General features: G+C 41.4%; 1 long non-coding RNA gene across 1 annotated transcript in view; it reads right to left on the bottom strand.

Moving 5' to 3' along the window:
• LOC125752904 (uncharacterized) overlaps positions 1-19,328 on the bottom strand; it is a 92,238-nt gene extending 72,910 nt beyond the window's left edge. The window contains exon 1 of the long non-coding RNA XR_007403486.1: positions 19,151-19,328. This is a non-coding gene — a long non-coding RNA (uncharacterized LOC125752904). The remainder of the gene's footprint in view (positions 1-19,150) is intronic.
• Positions 19,329-20,718: the final 1,390 nt, after the last annotated feature.

Raw genomic sequence — 20,718 nt, 5'->3', positions numbered from 1 at the left:
ACTGTGTGGAAGTTCCTCAAAGAGTTAAAAATAGATCTGTCCTACGACCCAGCAATTACGCTGCTGGGGATTTACCCCAAAGATACAGATGCAATGAAACGCCGGGATACCTGCACCCCGATGTTTATAGCAGCAATGTCCACAATAGCCAAACTGTGGAAGGAGCCTCACTGTCCATTGAAAGATGAGTGGATAAAGAAGATGTGGCTTATGTATACAATGGAATATTCCTCAGCCATTAGAAATGACAAATACCCACCATTTGCTTCGATGTGGATGGAACTGGAGGGTATTATGCTGAGTGAAATAAGTCAATCGGAGAAGGACAAACATTATATGGTCTCATTCGTTTGGGGAATATAAGTAATAGTGAAAGGGAATAGAGGGGAAGGGAGAAGAAATGGGTAGGAAATATCAGAAAGGGAGACAGAACATAAAGACTCCTAACTATGGGAAACGAACTAGGGGTGGTGGAAGGGGAGGAGGGCGGGGTTGGGGGGTGACTGGGTGGCGGGCACTGAGGGGTGCACTTGACGGAATGAGCACTGGGTGTTATTCTGTATGTTGGCAAATTGAACACCAATAAAAAATAAATTTATTGACGGCACTGGGGGTTATTCTGTATGTTAGTAAATTGAACACCAATAAAAAAAATAAATAAAATAAATAAAATAAAAATAAAAAAATAAATTTATTATTAAAAAAATAAAATAAAATAAATAAAATAAAATAAAATACAACATTGATGTGTTGGAAGAACTTGTGGGTCTTTCCATCTTGAAATCATGCAAATTATACCACTGAGATGAGACTAAAATGCAGATAAATGAGAGTACTCAAAGAACTCATCCTCATTACTGAGATGGTAAAATTGCAGAGAAAGTAGAGCTCATGGCTGACTGGCATTTTCCAGGATGCTTCTAAAAATCCTGAACATTTCAAGATAGCTAGCCAGCTGAAGTACAGAAACCCTACCATGAGTTTGTCGAATAACGTGCTGCTATCATCAATATTTTCAGGAGATGTTCTTTTTAACTCCGTTCTCAAAGGATTCTTTCCTCAAGAACAATATCTTCTTTGCTAGTAGTGAAGACACACACACACACACACACACACACACACACACACACACAGAGCTATCATTATTCACCTCATCCCCTGCCTAATCCGCAGTATAATTGAAAACCAAACATCTAAATATGTGTCAGCACAACTGTTTACATATTTGTCTTAGTTCAGGATGCTATAACAAATTACCAGACAGCTGGCTTAAACAACAAATACTAATTTCTCACAGGCCTGAAGTCCAAGATCAGGTGATCAGGTGCTGGAAGATCTGGTTTCTGATGAGAGTCCTCTTCTCGATTTCCAGATGTCCATCTTCTCATTGTATCCCCCATGTGGCAGACAGCACAAAGGGAGCAGGCTCCCATATGTATCTCTTCTTACAAGGTGTTCATCCCATTCATGAGGATTCCACTCTCATGACCTAATTATCTCCCAAAATCCCTGCCTCCTAATACAATAACTTTGGGTGTTAAAGTGTCAATGAATGACATTCATTGAATTAATTCATTCAGTGGATGAATGGAGAGAGAAACATTCAGTTCTTAACAGTTAGTTATGCTTTGCCCCAACAGAGATAAGCATAAGACAAGGAAAGACATGATGCCTTATTATGTTTGGTTCATGGTGTCATTTTGAATAAAGGAGGCTCTCAAATCCCTATAGATTAAGTTGTCTTTGTTTTGTATCCGAAAGCTTTCTATATCCATGGCAATGCACCATAGTATGATTTGAGTTGGATGAGATATTTGTCTCTCTTTTGAAAGGCAGATGAGGGGAAATTATAAAAGGAAAGATGAAAAAGGAGAAGCAACCTGATGCAGGCATATTTGCAAGCAGATGAATAGAAATGTAGAATCTGGAAATTATCTTCCTTAAAATGATCTGAATCTGTCTACCTCTTTAATGTCTTTATCTACCTCCAAACTAAACAAAACCCAGTCTGAATTAAATATTACTGTTATCGCTAATAATTATCATTGCTATGTACCTACTTTGTTTGTTTATTTAATTTTCTGGGATAGAAAGAGCATGCATGGGGGGAAGGGAGAGGCAGAGGGAGAGGGAGAGAGAGAATCTTAAGCAGGCTCCACTCTCAGCATGGAGCCTAACACAGGAGCTCCATCTCACAACCCTGAGATCATGACCTGAGCCACAATCAAGAGTCGGATGCTTAACCTATTGAGCCACCCAGGCACTCCTGATCAAGAGCCTAGTTTCAGTATTGTATTGGGTCTTTAAATATATCAGCTCATTTACATTGAGCCTTTCATTTGATAGTCATTATTAACCCTATTTTACAGATGAAGCAATTGGGACTCAGAGAAGGTAAAAAGTTTGCCCAGAATCTCAGAGCGAGTGTCAAAGCTAAATTCAATCTAGCTCCATCTGACTCCAGAGCCTGTGTTTTGTGACAATCCTATCTGGCTTGTACATGTGTCCTTGACTGACAGCAGCTTAATAATGTCTTCCTCCTGGAGAGCTGGAACTCCAAGAAAAGTTCCCCAATGATGGATTTTCAGGATTTTGTGGCTAAATTTTGAGAGATATTTTCATCAAGACTATCTTCCTAATGCTTCTCCAAATCATGAAAATATATATATATATATTATATATACAGATAGTATATGCATATTTCTCTTCTCCTGAGACACATGTTACTCTATTTCTCAATATTAATGAGGTTGCAATGGGGAACTCAAATGTGAACAGCAAATATACATTCAAACTAAGAAAACTTGAGGTTATTCCAAGGTCTTTATATGGCCCACTATTAGAAATTCCCCTCTCATGTTTTCATACTTAATTTGTGGTCACTGTATTTTTTTCCCCCAAAATATCCTCCCAGAGGACTAATTCTTTAACTTTCAATTTTTGGTCTAAACCTGTGAATACTTTTACTGATTAACTACATAGTTAAAAATTGAAGGCAATGATGATCATAATGCCCATAAGAACAAACCCTAAAAAATACTGTTTTCTGCAAAAAAACAGACAAATTTATGGTACTCTTAAAAAAAATTCTTCTTTTCAAACTATTCCACACATGCACAATTTCAGTGTAACTGTGAGTAAAGTGAATCTACAGTTGTATTTCATAATATTGACAATATGTAACTGTTTATTCTTTAAGACAAATTCGAACTTGGTTCTTTGGGTAGACTTAGAGCCTGTATTTTTTCAGGCATAAGGACATCTGAGAAGTAATAAGGCATAGGGTGAACAAGCCAGGTCAGTCTCCTACAGTACACATTTAGGAGAGGAAAGTAAGCTTAATGATCTAACTGGAAACATGGTATGGAAGTTACAAGACAAAAGAGCACCTATGATAAAGCCAGCCATGCCACACTGCTGAGACACTGCTAATAAGGTGGAGAGGGGAACCAAAAATCCTGCCAAGGGAGCAGGAGAGGGAGAGGGAGATTGTGTTAAGGTAGATGCTACAATAAGAATGAACAAAGAGATTCTAGGGGCAAGATGGCAGAGGAATAGGTCCCCAAGTCACCTGTCCCCACCAACTTACCTAGATAACTTTCAAATCATCCTGAAAACCCACGAATTCGACCTGAGATTTAAAGAGAGAACAGCTGGAATGCTACAGAGAGAAGAGTTTGTAACAAGTACAATCCATTTTTAGCCACTCTGCACTGAGAAAAATGACTAGAAAGAAGAACTCACCGCAAAAGAAAGAATCAGAAATAGTACTCTCTGCCACAGAGTTACAGAATTTGGATTACAATTTGATGTCAGAAAGCCAATTCAGAAGCACAATTATAAAGCTACTGGTGGCTCTGGAGAAAAGCATAAAGGATTCAAGAGACTTCATGATTACAGAATTTAGATCTAATCAGGCTGAAATTAAAAATCAATTAAATGAGATGCAATCCAAACTGGAGGTCCTAACAATGAGGGTTAATGAGGTAGAAGAAAGAGTGAGTGACATGAAGACAAGTTGATGGCAAAGAAGGAAGCTGAGGAAAAAAGACAAAAACAAAAGACCATGAGGAAAGGTTAAGGGAAATAAATGACAGCCTCAGAAGGAAAAATCTATGTTTAATTGGGGTTCCAGAAGGCGCCAAGAGGGACAGAGGACCAGAAAGCATATTTGAACAAATCATAGCTGAGAACTTTCCTAATTTGGGGAGGGAAACAGGCATTCAGATCCAGGAGATAGAGAGATTCCCCCCTAAAATCAATAAAAACTGTTCAACACCCCAACATTTAATAGTGAAGCTTGCAAATTCCAAAGATAAAGAGAAAATCCTTAAAGTAGCAAGAGACAAGAGATCCCTAACTTATATAGGGAGAAATATTAGATTCATAGCAGACCTCTCCACAGAGACCTGGCAGGCCAGAAAGGGCTGGCATGGTATATTCAGGGTCCTAAATGAGAAGAACATACAGCCAAGAATACTTTACCCAGCAAGGCTCTCATTCAGAATAGAAGGAGAGATAAAGAGCTTCCAAGCTAGGCAAAAACTGAAAGAATATGTGACCATCAAACAAGCTCTGCAAGAAATATTAAGGGGAACCCTATAAAAGAAAGAGGGAGCCCAAAGAAACAATCCACAAAAACAGGGACTGAATAGGTATTACGATGACACTAAATTCATATCTTTCAATAGTAACTCTGAATGTGAATGGGCTTAATGATCCCATCAAAAGATGCAGGGTTTCAGACTGGATAAAAAAGCAGGACCCATCTATTTGCTGTCTACAAGAGACTCGTTTTAGGTCTAAGGACACCTACAGCCTGAAAATGAAACGTTGGAGAACCATTTACCATTCAAATGGTCCTCAAAAGAAAGCTGGGGTAGCCATCCTCATATCAGATAAATAAAATTTTATCCCAAAGACTGTAGTAAGAGATGAAAAGGGACACTATATCATACCTAAAGGATCTATCCAACAAGAGGACCTAACAATCATGAATATTTATGCCCCAAATGTGGGAGCTGCCAAGTATATCAATCAATTAATAACTAAAGTAAAGACATACTTAGATAATAATATACTAATAGTAGGAGACTTCAACATGGTGCTTTCTGCAAATGAGAGATCTTCTAAGCACAACATCTCCAAAGAAACAAGAGCTTTAAATGATACCCTGGACCAGATGGATTTCACAGATATTTACAGAACTTTACATCCAAACGCAACTGAATACACATTCTTCTCAAGTGCCCATGGAACTTTCTCCAGAATAGATCATATACTGGGTCACAATGAGGTCTCAACCAATAGCAAAAGACTGGGATTGTCCCCTGCATATTTTCAGACCATAATGCTTTGAAACTAGAACTCAATCACAAGAAGAAATTTGGAAGAAACTCAAACACGTGGAGGTGAAAGAGCATCCTGCTAAAAGATGAATGGGTCAATCATGAAATTAGAGAAGAATTAAAAAGATTCGTGGAAACTATGAGAATGAAGATACAACTGCTCAAAATCTTTGGGATACAGCAAAAGCTGTCCTAAGAGGGAATCCTACATTGCAATACAAGCATCCCTCAAAAATTGGGAAAAACTCAAATACACAAGCTAGCCCTGCACCTAAAGAAACTGGGGAAAGAACAGCAAATAAAACCTACACCAAGCAGAAGAGAGTTATTAAAGATTCGAGCAGAACTCAATGAAATAGAGACCAGAAGAACTGTAGAACAGATCAATAAAACCAGGAGTTGGTTCTTTGAAAGAATAAGATAGATAAACCATTAGCCAGCCTTATTAACAACAAAAGAGAAAAGACTCTAATTAATAAAATCACGAATGAAAAACAAGGGATCACAACCAATACCAAGGAAAAACAAACGATTTTAAAAACCTATTATGAGGGCAGTCTGGGTGGTTCAGTGATTTAGTGCCTGCCTTGGGCCTGGGGCATGGTCCTGGAGTCCCCGGATCGAGTCCTACATCGGTTCCCTGCATGGAGCCTGTTTCTCCCTCTGTCTGTGTCTCTTCCTCTCTCTCTCTCTCTCTCTCATAAATAAATAAAATCTTTTTTAAAAAAAGAAGAAACAATACCTATTCTACTAAAGCTGTTCCAAAAGATAGAAAGGGATGGAATACTTCCAAACTTATTCTATGAGGCCAGCATCACCTTAATTCCCAAACCAGACAAAGACCCCACCAAAAAGGAGAATTACAGACCAGTATCCCTGATGAACACAGATGCAAAAATTCTCAACAAGATCCTAGCCAATAGGATCCAACAATATATTAAGAAAATTATTCACCATGACCAGTGGGATTTATCCCAGGGATGCAAGGCTGGCTCAACACTTGTAAAGCAATCAACGTGATAGATCATATCAACAAGAAAAAAAACAAGAACCATGTGATCGTCTCAATAGATGCAGAAAAAGCATTTGACAAAATACAGCATCCATTCCTGATCAAAACTCGTCAGAGTTTAGGGATAGAGGGAACATTCCTCAACATCTTAAAAGCCATCTATGAAAGCCCACAGCAAATATCATTCCCAATGGGGAAACACTGGGAGCCTTTCCCCTAAGATCAGGAACAGGACAGGGATGTCCACTCTCACCACTGCTATTCAACATAGTACTGGAAGTCCTAGCCTCAGCAATCAGACAACAAAAAGACATTAAAGGCATTCAAATTGGCAAAGAAGAAGTCAAACTCTCCCTCTTCGCCAATGACATGATACTCTACATAGAAAACCCAAAAGCCTCCACCCCAAGATCGCTAGAACTCATACAGCAATTTGGTAGCGTGGCAGGATACAAAATCAATGCCCAGAAATCAGTGGCATTTCTATACACTAACAATGAGACTGAAGAAAGAGAAATTAAGGAGTCAATCCCATTTACAATTGCACCCAAAAGCATAAGATACCTAGGAATAAACCTAACCAAAGAGGTAAAGGATCTATACCCTAAAAACTATAGAACACTTCTGAAAGAAATTGAGGAAGACACAAAGAGATGGAAAAATATTCCATGCTCATGGATTGGCAGAATTAATATTGTGAAAATGTCAATGTTACCCAGGGCAATTTACACGTTTAATGCAATCCCTATCAAAATGCCATGGACTTTCTTCTGAGAGTTAGAACAAATTATTTTAAGATTTGTGTGGAATCAGAAAAGACCCCGAATAGCCAGGGGAATTTTAAAAAAGAAAACCATATCTGGGAGCATCACAATGCCAGATTTCAGGTTGTACTACAGAGCTGTGGTCATCAAGACAGTGTGGTACTGGCACAAAAACAGACACATAGATCAGCGGAACAGAATAGAGAACCCAGAAGTGGACCCTGAACTTTATGGGCAACTAATATTCGACAAAGGAGGAAAGACTATCCATTGGAAGAAAGACAGTCTCTTCAATAAATGGTGCTGGGAAAATTGGACATCCACATGCAGAAGAATGAAACTAGACCACTCTCTTTCACCATACACAAAGATAAACTCAAAAGGGATGAAAGATCTAAATGTGAGACAAGAGGAGAGGAGAGGAGAGGAGAGGAGAGGAGAGGAGAGGAGAGGAGAGGAGAACACAGGCAACACCCTTTTTGAACTCGGCCACAGCAACTTCTTGCAAGATACATCCACGAAGGCCAAAAGAAACAAAAGCAAAAATGAACTATTGGGACTTCATCAAGATAAGAAGCTTTTGCACAGCAAAGGATACAGTCAACAAAACTAAAAGACAACCCACAGAATGGGAGAAGATATTTGCAAATGACGTATCAGATAAAGGGCTAGTTTCCAAGATCTATAAAGAACTTCTTAAACTCAACAGCAAAGAAACAAACAATCCAATCATGAAATGGGCAAAAGACATGAAGAGAAATCTCACAGAGGAAGACATGGACATGGCCAACAAGCACATGAGAAAATGCTCCGCATCACTTGCCATCAGGGAAATACAAATCAAAACCACAATGAGATACCACCTCACACAAGTGAGAATGGGGAAAATTAACAAGGCAGGAAACCACAAATGTTGGAGAGGATGCGGAGAAAAGGGAACCCTCTTGCACTGTTGGTGGGAATGTGAACTGGTGCAGCCACTCTGGAAAACTGTGTGGAGGTTCCTCAAAGAGTTAAAAATAGATCTGCCCTACGACCCAGCAATTGCACTGTTGGGGATTTACCCCAAAGATACAGATGCAATGAAACGCCGGGACACCTGCACCCCGATGTTGATAGCAGCAATGTCCACAATAGCCAAACTGTGGAAGGAGCCTCGGTGTCCATCGAAAGATGAATGGATAAAGAAGATGTGGTTTATGTATACAATGGAATATTCCTCAGCCATTAGAAATGACAAATATCCCCCATTTGCTTCAATGTGGATGGAACTGGAGGGTATTATGCTGAGTGAAATGAGTCAATCGGAGAAGGACAAACATTATATGGTCTCATACATTTGGGTAATATAAAACATAGTTAAAGGGAATAAAGGGGAAAGGAGAGAAAATGAGTAGGAAATATCAGTGAGGGTGACAGCACATGAGAGACTCCTAACTCTGGGAAATGAACAAAGGGTAGTGGAAGGGGAGGTGGGCGGGGGTTTGGGGTGACTGGGTGATGGGCACTGAGGGGGGGCACTTGACAGGATGAGTACTGGGTTTTGGCAAGTCGAACTCCAATAAAAAAAAATACACAAAAAAAAAACAGAAAATAAATACATTTTTTAAAAAGAATGAACAAAGATACACATATATTTGATCCACAATGAAGTAAAATCATGTCAGATATTTGTTTTGCTTAAAGAACTTTCATGTAATTGATAACAGCCCATGGAGTGTGCAGCCAGACACTCTTATCATTATGAGCCAGAAAAGGAAACCCAGGCATGGAGAGAGTGGGTAAATTGCCCAGTGCCCCTCAACTGCTTTCTGGAAAAGTAATGAACAGACTGCAGTCCATGGGAGGCCCATCTCTTTCTAGGAATCGGAGGCACTCTTCACTTCCCCTGTCCTCCCTCTCTTTTAATGTCTGATATTTGTAGTATCTTCTTCCTCTCACTTCCAGGAAGCTCGTTCTCCACCTAGTCAACCCTCCTACATCTCCACCTCCCCCTTTTCCTCATTTTCAGCAAACACAGAGACCGTATGAAAGATCCTTCTCCCAACAACATTCTGTTGGTGGTACCAAGGGCTGGAGGCCGGAAGTCCCCACTATGAGAGGCTGAGAATCTACATGACCCCCACATCAGGTTATTAATATGAACTCTGGCAATGCCCTGCTTCCCTCCTGCTGAGTTATGATACCTACACAGAAATTGTGACCTTTTTCTAATAGCTGATAATTTAAAATAATGACTTCACTTTGTAAAATGTCAACAAGAATATGAAAAATGCATTTGAGTATCTACACAGTCCTAAACAGACTCCTGTTTTCACTGAATGGATTTAAATTCCTTGTTATTTCAACCCTATGTAAACCTTGTTATTTCTGGATGAAGACATGTTTATAAGCATATATAATCAGACAAAAATTGTGCAAAGACATGTTAAAAGTTTCAAATAAGTTAGGTTAACTTCTCCACTTCTTTGTATACACCAGGATTTCTTTCTACAGGCACTCCTTCCTTGGTTGGGTCTCCCCTGTGATTGCTCAAATTTTATATAATAATAGGCAGCATTTCTTTGAATACAGTTCTAAGTGTTCCGTTTGTATTATCTCATTAAGTCCTCAAAACAACCCTCTAAGGCAAGTACTCTTATTAATCCCATTTTGTAGATGCAGAAACTCAGACATAGAGAGATTACCAGACTTCCCTAGGACTCCCAGGCAGGGCAGGCATTTGAAACCAAGCCAGGCTGGCTCCAGAACCCACACCCACATTTTCAACCATCACATTAAACTCTGATATTGTGCATATATATATACATATATATTATACATATATTATAATATAATATATTTTATATATATATATATATTTTTTTTTTTTTTAAGAAAGGAAGGATGGGAGGAGGAGGGTCAGAGGAAGAAAGAGAGAATCTTAAGCAGGCTCCATGCCCAGTGTGGAGCCCAATCTCAAGACCCTGAGATCATGACCTGAGCCGAAATTAAGCTTAACCAACTGAGCTACCCAGGCAGTCCTGCATGCTTATAAATTTTATCTTACTAGTTTATCCTATATTCCAGGAGCTTGTATTACCTGCATATCTATCTTATCTTCAACCTCTTTGACTTTAAAAGTTGAGTCTATTAACCTACAATGACTTATGGACTGAAATGTAAAATGTAAAATGGTAAAACTTTTAGAAAATAGATGGGAGAACATCTTCAGGATTAGGTGAAGACATTTTAGATTTTACACCAAAATCATGATCCATTAAAGGAAAACTTGATAAATTAGACCTCATCAAAATGTAAAACTTCTCCAAAAGATACTGTTATGAGGATACACTGGGAGAAAATATTTGCAAGTCATATATACAATAAAGGACTTGTATCTACAATACATAAAGAACTTTCAAAACTCAACAGTAGGAAACAAATAATCCAATTAGGAAATGCACAAAGACATGAACAAAAATTTCACTGGAGTATATACAGAGAGTATACATATGAAAAGATATTCAACATTTTAGCAATTAGAAAAATGCAAATTAAAACTTCAACAAAGTATTACTATACATATATCAGAATGGCTAACATTAAAAATAGTGATAACACCAAATGTTGGCCAGGATGCAGAGAAACTGGATCACTCAAGCCTTGCTGATGAGAATGGTACAGCTATTTTGATAGTAATTTACTGAATTGTTAAAACTAAACATATAATTATCATATAACCCAGCAGTTGCACTTTTGGGCATTTATCCCACAGAAGTTAAAACTTATGCTCAAAAACTTGTATAAAGGGCAGCCCAGGTGGCTCAGCGGTTTACCACCGCCTTCGGCCCAGGGTGTGATCCTGGAGACCTGGGATCAAGTCCTGTGTCAGGCTCCCTGCATGGAGCCTGCTTCTCCCTCTGCCTATGTCTCTGCCTCTCTCTCTCTCTCTCTCTCTCTCTCTCTCTCTATGTTTAAAATCTTTAAAAAAAAACCTATATAAAAATCTTCAATAGCCTCATTAATAATAGCCCAAAACTGGAAAGAACCCAAATATCCTTTAGCAAGTGAATGGTTAAACTGTGGTATGTCCATACAACAAACTATGTACTACTCAGCAATAAAAAGCAACAGACTATTGAGACACACAATTTGGTTGGATCTCAAGGAAATTATACTCAGTGAAAAAAGCCAATCTCAAACATTGCATACTATAGGATTCCATTTATACCACATCCTGGAAATAACGGAATTACAAAGGTGAAGAACAGATAAGTGGTTGTCAGATAACGGATGGGGATGAGGTGTGGATGTGGCTATAAGGAGACAGCAGGACAGACATTCATGATGACAGCTCTATATCTTGATTGTGGTGAGGTCACATGAACTTATACATGTAATAAAGTTGTGCAGAGTTACATATACACACAAAGACATTCATGTAACACTGGGTAAAAGCTGAATAAACTTTGGATTGTACCAATACCAATTTCCTGGTTTTGATATCACATTATAGTTATACAAAAATGTTATCAATGAAAGAAACAGAATGAAGCATACTTCTATGCTATATATTTTTCTATATATTTTTCATAACCTCTTGTGAATTTATACTCATTTCAAAATAAATCATTAAAAAAAAAAAAAAAGCTGAAGAGTCAGGCCCAAGACCTTAACCCTATGGTACTCCATTAGGTATCTCATTCCAGGAAGAAAAATGGTATAGTCAACACTATTTGGATAAAGTTTTTTTCTACCAGCTGAAATTAACCTAATAGTATGATCAAGTCTGCATTTCACCATCTCAACAAAAATAACAACAAAAATCAAGTGGGACTTTAATCGCTTTTCTGAAATTAAGATAGATTATGTTCATAGCCTTCCTCCAACCAACAAGTCTGAAGACTCTACCAGTGAGATCACTGGCAAACCAGTCCTTGATGAAGCCATGCTGGGTCCTGGTGATGACTCCTCTAAATGCTCATAAACCGCCCTTAGTCAAGTTTTCTGATTTCCTCATTTTCCATTACCTATTGGTTGGTCTTGACTTCCTTTCACTCTTTCATTTATTCATTTATTCATTCATCATACACTTGGTAAATGTTCATCTTACATGCATTGCTGCTCCCAAATGGGGTCCATTGCCTTTCCTCTATCCCTTGGCTCCAACTTGCTTTCTGTGGAAATAGAGGACAGAGGAACTAATTCAGCCCAGAGGGACCATGCATCTTCCCAATGGGGGCACTTAAGTTGGTTTACCAGAATTTTCTTCTCCCTCTTCCAGAAAACTGAATGGAAAGCTTTTTTGATCAAGGCAGCAATTCCTCTGCCAAACAAATTCTTCTCACTCTTTGAAAGATCCACTCTGTTGTGTTTGGCTAAGGTCCAAGAAATGTAATCTACTTCTCTAAGCCAACAACAAAAGCCAACTCTTCCTTTCCTGAGTCCCTTTCTTCCAAAATCAACTGAAAAAAAAAATAAATGAAAACTCTTATCTATCCTCTAAAGCCCTCTATTTTCTATTCAAAACTCCAACAACAGAGATAAAATTCCAACTTCTTCTTACAGCCATGGAATTTTGTATCAGAAATGGATGGTAGCGGCCAGCTTCCTCATTATAGAGAAGAAGAAACAGCCTTGGGGCAATAGTGCAGCATGCCAAGAGTCAGACAGCCTAGAGAATACAGACTGTCTCCCAGCCAGTGCCCGTTCCACTCTGCCAAGTTCACTAAATCCTTACCAATATTTCTTGGTATCACACCTTAGGATAGCTGCTCTTGGAAGAGCATCCCCTGATAGACTATATCAGATTCTCCACTACTCTCTTGTGTTCTAAAGGAACAGGATAGGCTTCTTGAAGGTAACATCTGAGCTTCCTTCTGCCTCTCTCTCTCTCTCTCTCTGCTTGTCAGGGGCTGAGTCTCAAGAAGTCAACATTTACAAAGTTCCTACTGCCTGACAGAATCAAAAGGGAAGCCCATCAACGGTCTAAGCTCCAGATAAGATCAGAGAACTCTTCCTCACATTCTCTTCCACGTTGCCTTTGGCAGAGGACTGTTCATGCTTCTGGAAAAGAGTCCAATCTACCAACTCCCCAACCCTCCCACTCCACACCACTATCATCCTTGAGACCATCAAGACCAACCTCAGCATACTTTTAACCCTCTTTGTATCACCACGAGAAACCCAGAGCTCGTTGTCCCCCATATAGTTCTATGAGCAATAAGCAACCATCTCCCCCAACACACAAACACACACATACACACACACACACAATCCCTATCACTCTTCTTGCCCTATTTTTTTTTAGTTAGCACTTTTTGATCATCTGACAAATTATACGCTTTCCTTGCTTTCCCATCCTCCTTTCCTGGTATAAAAGCTCTATAAGGCCAAGAATATTTTTATGTCTTACTCACTGCTCTACCCCTAGTGCTGGCACTTTGTAGAAGTTCAAAATTGTTTAACAAATAAATCCCTATAACCACTTTTTTTAGTCTGAAACAGACAATATGAGGACCAAAGTTTGACTGAGAGGTTTGAGAGAAAAACAGATCATTTGTGACAACCAGGAAACATGAAGACAAGAAGGCTTGAGCCCTAAGGACTTCCAGAAGTGGCATCTATCACATGAAAGAACTGTTAACCGGGGGATATTCATACTGTATTCAGGGCCGGACATGAGCAAACAGTGTGCCTTTTGAAACAGGAAGTAAAAATAACTTGGTACTTACTATGTGCCAAGGACTCTGTTATTAATTTATCATGAGAACTATACAAAGTGGTATTGCTGTCTCCATGTACAGATGAAGAAACAGAGGCAAAGAGAAGCTACAGAACTGCCTGAGATCCACAGTTGAGAAGTGGGGCTCACCTTCAGACCTGTCTCTCAGTGTCCAAAATCCATGCCCTCTCCTCTCTCTGAGCCTGCCCGTCTCTCCAGTCCAGGCATTCAGCCACCTTCCAAGTATATCTGGTGCCAATCTCTCAAGGGCTCCTCCTCTAAGCCCCAGATAACACCAAGATCTATTTTTTCCCAGACACGTGTTACCGAACGCTATCAGGCTTAGACTCTGGGTATGGTCTTCCTCTCTTCTCTTTTTTTATAGCTCTACTGAAGTATAATTGACAAATAAAATCATATGTATCTAAGGTGTATAACATGATTTATATGATATATGTATACATCAGGAAATGTTTGCCACAATCAAGCTAATTATCGTAACCATCACTCACATAGTTATCCTTTGTGTGTGTGTATGTGTATGTGAGTGTGTTGAGAACACTTCTTAGCAAAGATCTACTCTCTTAGCAAATTTCAAGCAGACAATACAGCATTATTAACTATAGTCACCACACCGTACATTAGATCCTCAGAAACTGAACGCTTGTAACCTCTGACCAATATCTCATTTCCCCAATCTCCCAGCTCCTGGAAACCACCATTCTATTCTCTGCTTCCATGAGTAACTTCTTTGTCTTTTTTTGAGATCCCACATATAAGTGATACCATGCAGTATTTGTCTTTTTCTGGCTGGCTCATTTCATTTGGCATAATGCCCTCCAGGTTTATCTACATCGTCATCAAAAATGGGAGAATTTCCTGCTTTTGTATGGCTGAATAATATTCCATTATATGTACATATACACACCCCCCACATGAGAAAAGCTAGAACCCTTTAGAAAGTACTTTCAATGATTACATTATTTTTCCCAAATCAATACAGCTTTCATTGCATCTTTAAAATATCACAAATAAGTCTGAGAAAACATCCAGCATCTTGCTGTTTCTGCAGCTAGACAACTTAGATCTTATTCATCAGCCTGCTGAACTGTTCCTTTTCCAGAAACATAGATACCATCCAAAAATTCTGTCTTTGTTTTTAACCATTGTGGAACATCTGAATCAGAGGCAGAGTTGATACAAGCTCAATGCCATTTCCTTCAAGAGTTAACTCGTCTTGGGCTACCTGGGTGGCTCAGTGGTTGAGCCTCTGTTTTTGGCTCAGGTCATGACCCCAGGGTCCTGGGATTGAGTCCTTGAGGCTCCCCATGGGGAGCCTCTTTCTCCCTCTGCCTGTGTCTCTGCCTTTCTCTGTGTGTCTCTCATGAATAATAAAATCTTTAAAAAAAGAAAAAAAAAGAAAAGAAAAAGAATTAACTCCTCTTTCTGGGCTTGAGCTACTGAATAAGGAACACCTGGCCTCATCCAAACCCTGCTGATAGATTTTTCACCCAAAGAATTTCAGATTTCAACAAGAGAAGCATTCTCCTGAATAGCAATGTTGATGGGGACGGGAGCACACACAAAGCTCGTCTTGTAACAGAAGCTTAGTGTAACACCCTTGGTCGCCTTCTGACATGACCACAGACCACCAGGAGCCAGTCCTTTTCCAGTCCCCCACCATGTGTCAACTCAGAGCCTCTTCTTTTTCTTTCCAAAGAGACTGAGCTCTATCTTTACGTGATTGTGGTCCCTTCAGTGTTCCTCTGGGGCTCTTTGCAGTAACGGCGCCTCCCTTCAGAGAGATGGCAACATTTTCTGCAATGTCGGCAGTCTGATTGCTGAGAATGGTCTTTATTCTTTCAGTAGATACAGCAAAACTGATTACATTATTAACTAAAGAAAAATTACAGTAAAAAGGGTTTGGGGGTGCCTGGCTGGCTCAGCCAGCAGAGCATGCCACTCTTGATCTTGGGGTCCTGAGTTCAAGACCCATGTTGGGCATAGAGCCTACTTAAATAAATAAATAATGTATAATAATAATAATATATAATAATATATAATACTACATTATATAATATATAAAATAGATATAAACTTATATATAATATATAAAATAGATATAAACTTATATGTAGTGTGTATAAAATTATATTTTTATGTATAATGTTTATATATTATATATAATAAATATATATAATTATTCAGCCTAATTCTAAAGCTCTTTACTACCACGTTATACCACATTTAACACCAGTAAAGGCTCACTCTGTGCCAGCAAAGGGATTGGTAAGGAGATAATTAGAATGTAACCTACTGGCATATTTTGTAAAGTTTTTATGAGTGAATTTTGATTAATCATTTCCAAACCTTAGGAGAACAGACAGAAGAGACTTTTAGATCAAAGCAGGGAAGAGATGGTTTTATAACGCAGTCGCATGAGGATGATGATGAAACATTCAGATGAATTTTTCCTGGGGTCGTGAGTCCCCGGAGAAACCTTCAAGGAAAGAATTGACCACATTCATTATGGATGGTTCTTTCCACCATCGTGGAGAGCTCTCGAGCCAGATTAGAGGGCATCTGGCCGCCCCCACCGGTGGGGGAATCTAGGGGGGAGAATGCTCCGTACTCTGCATTGGACCCACTTGACATCATCCACTCAGGGCTGCAGTGCTTGCAGAATTAAGGTCACATTTAATGAGCGTGATTACATGGTAAGTAGATCTATGGAATGACTGATTAAAGGTACCTCGGCCTTTTAATATTTTAACTGAATGAAATCATCACACCCGAGAAACCTCACATCTAATACAGACCTTTACTCCTAGTAGGAGAGTGGGAAATGAAAGCCTAAAATAGGATTGTCATAAGAAAGATGCTTCCTAAAGCTAAATGCAAGGAGGAAGTCAGGACTCGGCTTAACTAGGAGCTGGTCCTGACACCAGGGTGGCGGCTCCCGGGGCTTTCCCCACCTGCCCAGTAGGTGTCAGTATAAGACAGTGTTCCTACAACGGACCAAGCTTAGGGCAAAAACAGTATCAGGTTATAAAACAGGGAAGATGTAATAAAGATGGGGCTAACCAAAATTTCACATGAGCCCTTAAGGGTCATCATCTAAAGAGGGCTGACCTAAACAAAGTCTCCTCACGACTAAGGTGACAGAGTTGGACCACAGGACCCCAGAAGACACCATCTGACTCTCGCAGTCTTTGTCAGCTCAGTGAGAATTCCTGGAGCATCTTGCAGGGCTTCTAGCCAACTGGGCGTTGTCCTAAGAGTCAGTCCCCGTGATCTAGTACAGAAACCAATGAACAGCACGCCTGGCGGGAGGGGGGAGCTCAGTGGTTGAGCATCTACCTTTGGTTCAGGGCGTGATCCCGGGGTCCTGGGATCGAGTCCCACATTGGGCTTCCTGCAGGGGGCCTGCTTCTCCCTCTGCCTGTGGCTCTGCCTCTCTCTGTGTGTCTCACATGAATAAATAAATAAAATCTTAAGAAAGAAAGAAAAGAAAGAAAGAAGAAAGAAAGAAAGAAAGAAAGAAAGAAAGAAAGAAAGAAAGAAAGAAAGAAAGAAAGAAAGAAAGAAGAAAGAAAGAAAGAAAGAAAGAAAGAAAGAAAGAAAGAAAGAAAGAAAGAAAGAAACCAATGAAACGTTTGGCCAGGTGTACTCACTTTGAAAATCAAGTATGATTCCCACTTCCCAGGGACACTATTAACATAGAAATCCTGCAATCCACAGGAATAAATCATTACAAGGCTTACAAACATGGAAAAGACAGGGGAGTCAAAGTTTGAATGTGAGTTTTGCTCACATGTGTTGAGTCAGTCAGAGTGAGCTTCCTGGAGGAACGGCCTTTGAACTGTGACAGAAAGAAGAGGGGCATAAAACCAGAGCTGCACCCAAGCCCCACCTTTCTGCTTTGCATTTAGTTTTCCTCCTCCAAATACAACCACCCTATAAAGAGACTAAAGAAAAAGAAGAAAGGAAAAAAAGAAAATAAATATGACGTATCTTAAAAATACACTATGTGAAGGTACTATTGATACTTTAAAGGGAAAAGGATATGAGGGGGTGTCATCTAGTGAGTACCTAATACACACATACATTGTGTCATAAAATCCTTGCTAAAATCCTGAATGTATGTGCTTTATTCTCATTTTTAGGGAAAGGATCTAAGACTCACAGAAGTTCTATAATTCACCCAGGATTATGATACGTATATTTATGAATAAATGGTTATTCTGCAACAGTGTTAAACTAAGTGCACTCACAATCGGTGAGGACACGACTTACTGTTCCCATTTTGCAGAGGTGGAAATTAAGTCTAAAGGAAAATAAATTACTGCTTCCTCAAGATCACAGGACTCCTGATTAGCTGAAATTCAGACTCAGGCGCTGCGAGTTGGGTTCTCTGGGGAGCAGCCTGACAAGGGACTAAGGCCGGGCTGTGGGCTGGGGAGCACCTGTAGGACTGGCACCTGTGGAAGGAAGGAGGAAGGGGCCCAGGCAGGGCCGAGCAGCTGGTGCACGCCCGCCTCGCCCATCGTCGGATGTGGGCGCCCGGGGAGCCCCTCGGGGCTGGTGGGTGCCCCGCTGCGGACTGCGCGCCCAGGGCTGGGACCGCGCGCGTCCCGGGGGACGCCTGTACTCGCCCTCCCCCCCCCCCCCGCCCGGCCCACCTCCCCGCGGTGCTCCCAGCCCGGCTGGTCTGCGGCGGGGCCCGGGGCGGGGCCCGCAGGAGGGGGGCTGCGGGGAGGTCGGGGCGGGCCGGGCCGCAGGCTTGGGGGCACGGGCGCCCCTGTCCTCTCCTCCGTCCCCCGAGAGCATCGGCTCCACGTCAAGAAAGGGGGCGGGGCGCGGGGTCAGCAGCAGGGCCAGGCAGTGGACTGCGGTCCCTAACGGGGCCCTGGGGGTGGGGGGGGACCCCACGCAGACTCCACGGTCGGTCCGGCTACTTCTGCGGCTCAGTGGCACCTGCTGTCCAGCCGCCCTGGTGGCCCCACGGCCTGGGGGACAGTGGCACCGGAGCCGAGCCCCGTGAAGTCCTCCCTCCGCCTGAATTCAGGCAGCAGCGCCTTGACAGCAGGCAGACCCGGGTGAGTTGCCTTCACTCAGGGACAAAGGAGCACAAAGCAAAACCAGCTTTCCCTGGTGAGATTCTTCTGGAATGTCATCCTGGTCGTGCACGGGAGAGAAGCCTGGAGACCGCAGGAGGCGGGAGTGCGGACACCTCAGAGCTGGCAGGTCCTCCGCACCCTCACCCCCACCCCACCCCCACCCTCACCCTCACCCCGCCCCCGCCCAGGCGCCTCATTACCTGGGACCAAGCCGCTCCTTGCTCTTGGGACGCGGCCTCCCCTTTGCCGCAGGGAGTAACCACCAGGCGAAGCCTTGGTTCAAATCCTCCCGGTGCGCTCTCCACCCGCACCCTCCCCCACAGCAATTCCCCTCACGATTCCTTCGCGCCTACTACAAAGCAGTGGGAGTTCTAACATTTTAAATTGTGCATAAGAACCACCCGATGTGCTTGACTAAAAGCCAGAGCCTTTGGCTCTGGGCTCCAGATCTTCTGGTTAATCAGGAAGACAGAGGCCTGGGAATCAGCAAGTTTCACAGTCGGCCCTCATGTTCCTGACGTCTTGGTCTGCAGAGGATAGTTTGAAGAATACTGGCATGGGGCTTTTAAAGGGTTTCTTCCCTCCACAAGAAGGGGGGACACGCTTGCTGCAGAGTCTGTGTCCTCCTTTGAAGCGAGTGTTTCCATGCGAGCCGAGGACAGAGACCCAGTCTTCTTTATTGCTCGCTCTCTACATTTTGCACATAGCATAGTGATTCGCACACAGTAGGTGCTCAAACAGTGCTGGTCAGCTAAGAGTCTTTCTGGTCTCCTGATTGATTTCCTTTTTACTCTTCCAAATGGATTGAGGTTTGTAGGGAAGCCTGCCCCTCACTCCCGTCTCTCACGACTTCCTCCCGTGCTCCCTCCTGCTCAAAGATCTATCCTGCACGCCACTTGATCTGCCCTTCTGTGGTCCCCGTTTAGTGGGTATTTTAGTCATTTAACAAGATTTGGGCACGACTTTCTATTCTCTATTTCACAAAAGATCATATTTATTCTGATTTTTTAGATATCCATATCCACTGGGCATCTTTTAGAAAGTACAGTTGACCCCTGAACAACACACGTAGGAAATGTGTGGCCTCACTTGCAGGTGAATTTTTTTTTGACAGGTACAGCACAGTGCCGTAAATGCATTGTGTCTTCCTCACGATTTTCTTCACATTTTCTTTTCTCTAGCTCATTTTATTGTAAGAATGTAGTATGTAACACACTAGAGCATACAAAATATATATGCGTTAAGAGACTGTCATCGGTAAGGCTTCCGGTCAACAATATGCTATCAGCAGTTAGGTTTGGGGGGAATCAAAAGTTATATGCAGATTTGCAAATGCAAGGAGGCAGGCACCCCTAGCCCCTGCACTGTTCAAGAATCAACTGTGAAAGTATTAAGAAGAAAACTTAGCTGTAACCCTCATTTCCTATTTAATGCACATTTTGCACACATCCTGAAAAGATCCACCTTTCTGGGGCTCTGTCAACAGTCTTCTTTACCTTTGGACTGCCTCTTCCTTTTCTGAGAAAGCCAGGATTTTATTACAGATTAAGAAGGGGAGAGAAGGGGATCCCTGGGTGGCTCAGCGGTTTGGCACCTGTCTTTGGCCTGGGGCGCAATCCTGGGGTCCCTCCTGGGATCGGGTCCCAGCATGGAGCCTGCTTCTCCTCCTCCTGTGTCTCTGCCTCTCTCACACTCTCTCTGTTTCTATCATAAATAAATAATTTAAAAAAAAAAGAGAGAGAGAGAAAGAAGGGGAGAGGAGCCAGGC

Source organism: Canis lupus, chromosome 18, assembly GCF_003254725.2.
Source record: "Canis lupus dingo isolate Sandy chromosome 18, ASM325472v2, whole genome shotgun sequence".
NCBI classification, from domain to species: domain Eukaryota; kingdom Metazoa; phylum Chordata; class Mammalia; order Carnivora; family Canidae; genus Canis; species Canis lupus.
The sequence above is the reverse complement of the archived record's forward strand: the minus strand, read 5'-3'. Positions and strand labels throughout refer to the sequence as shown.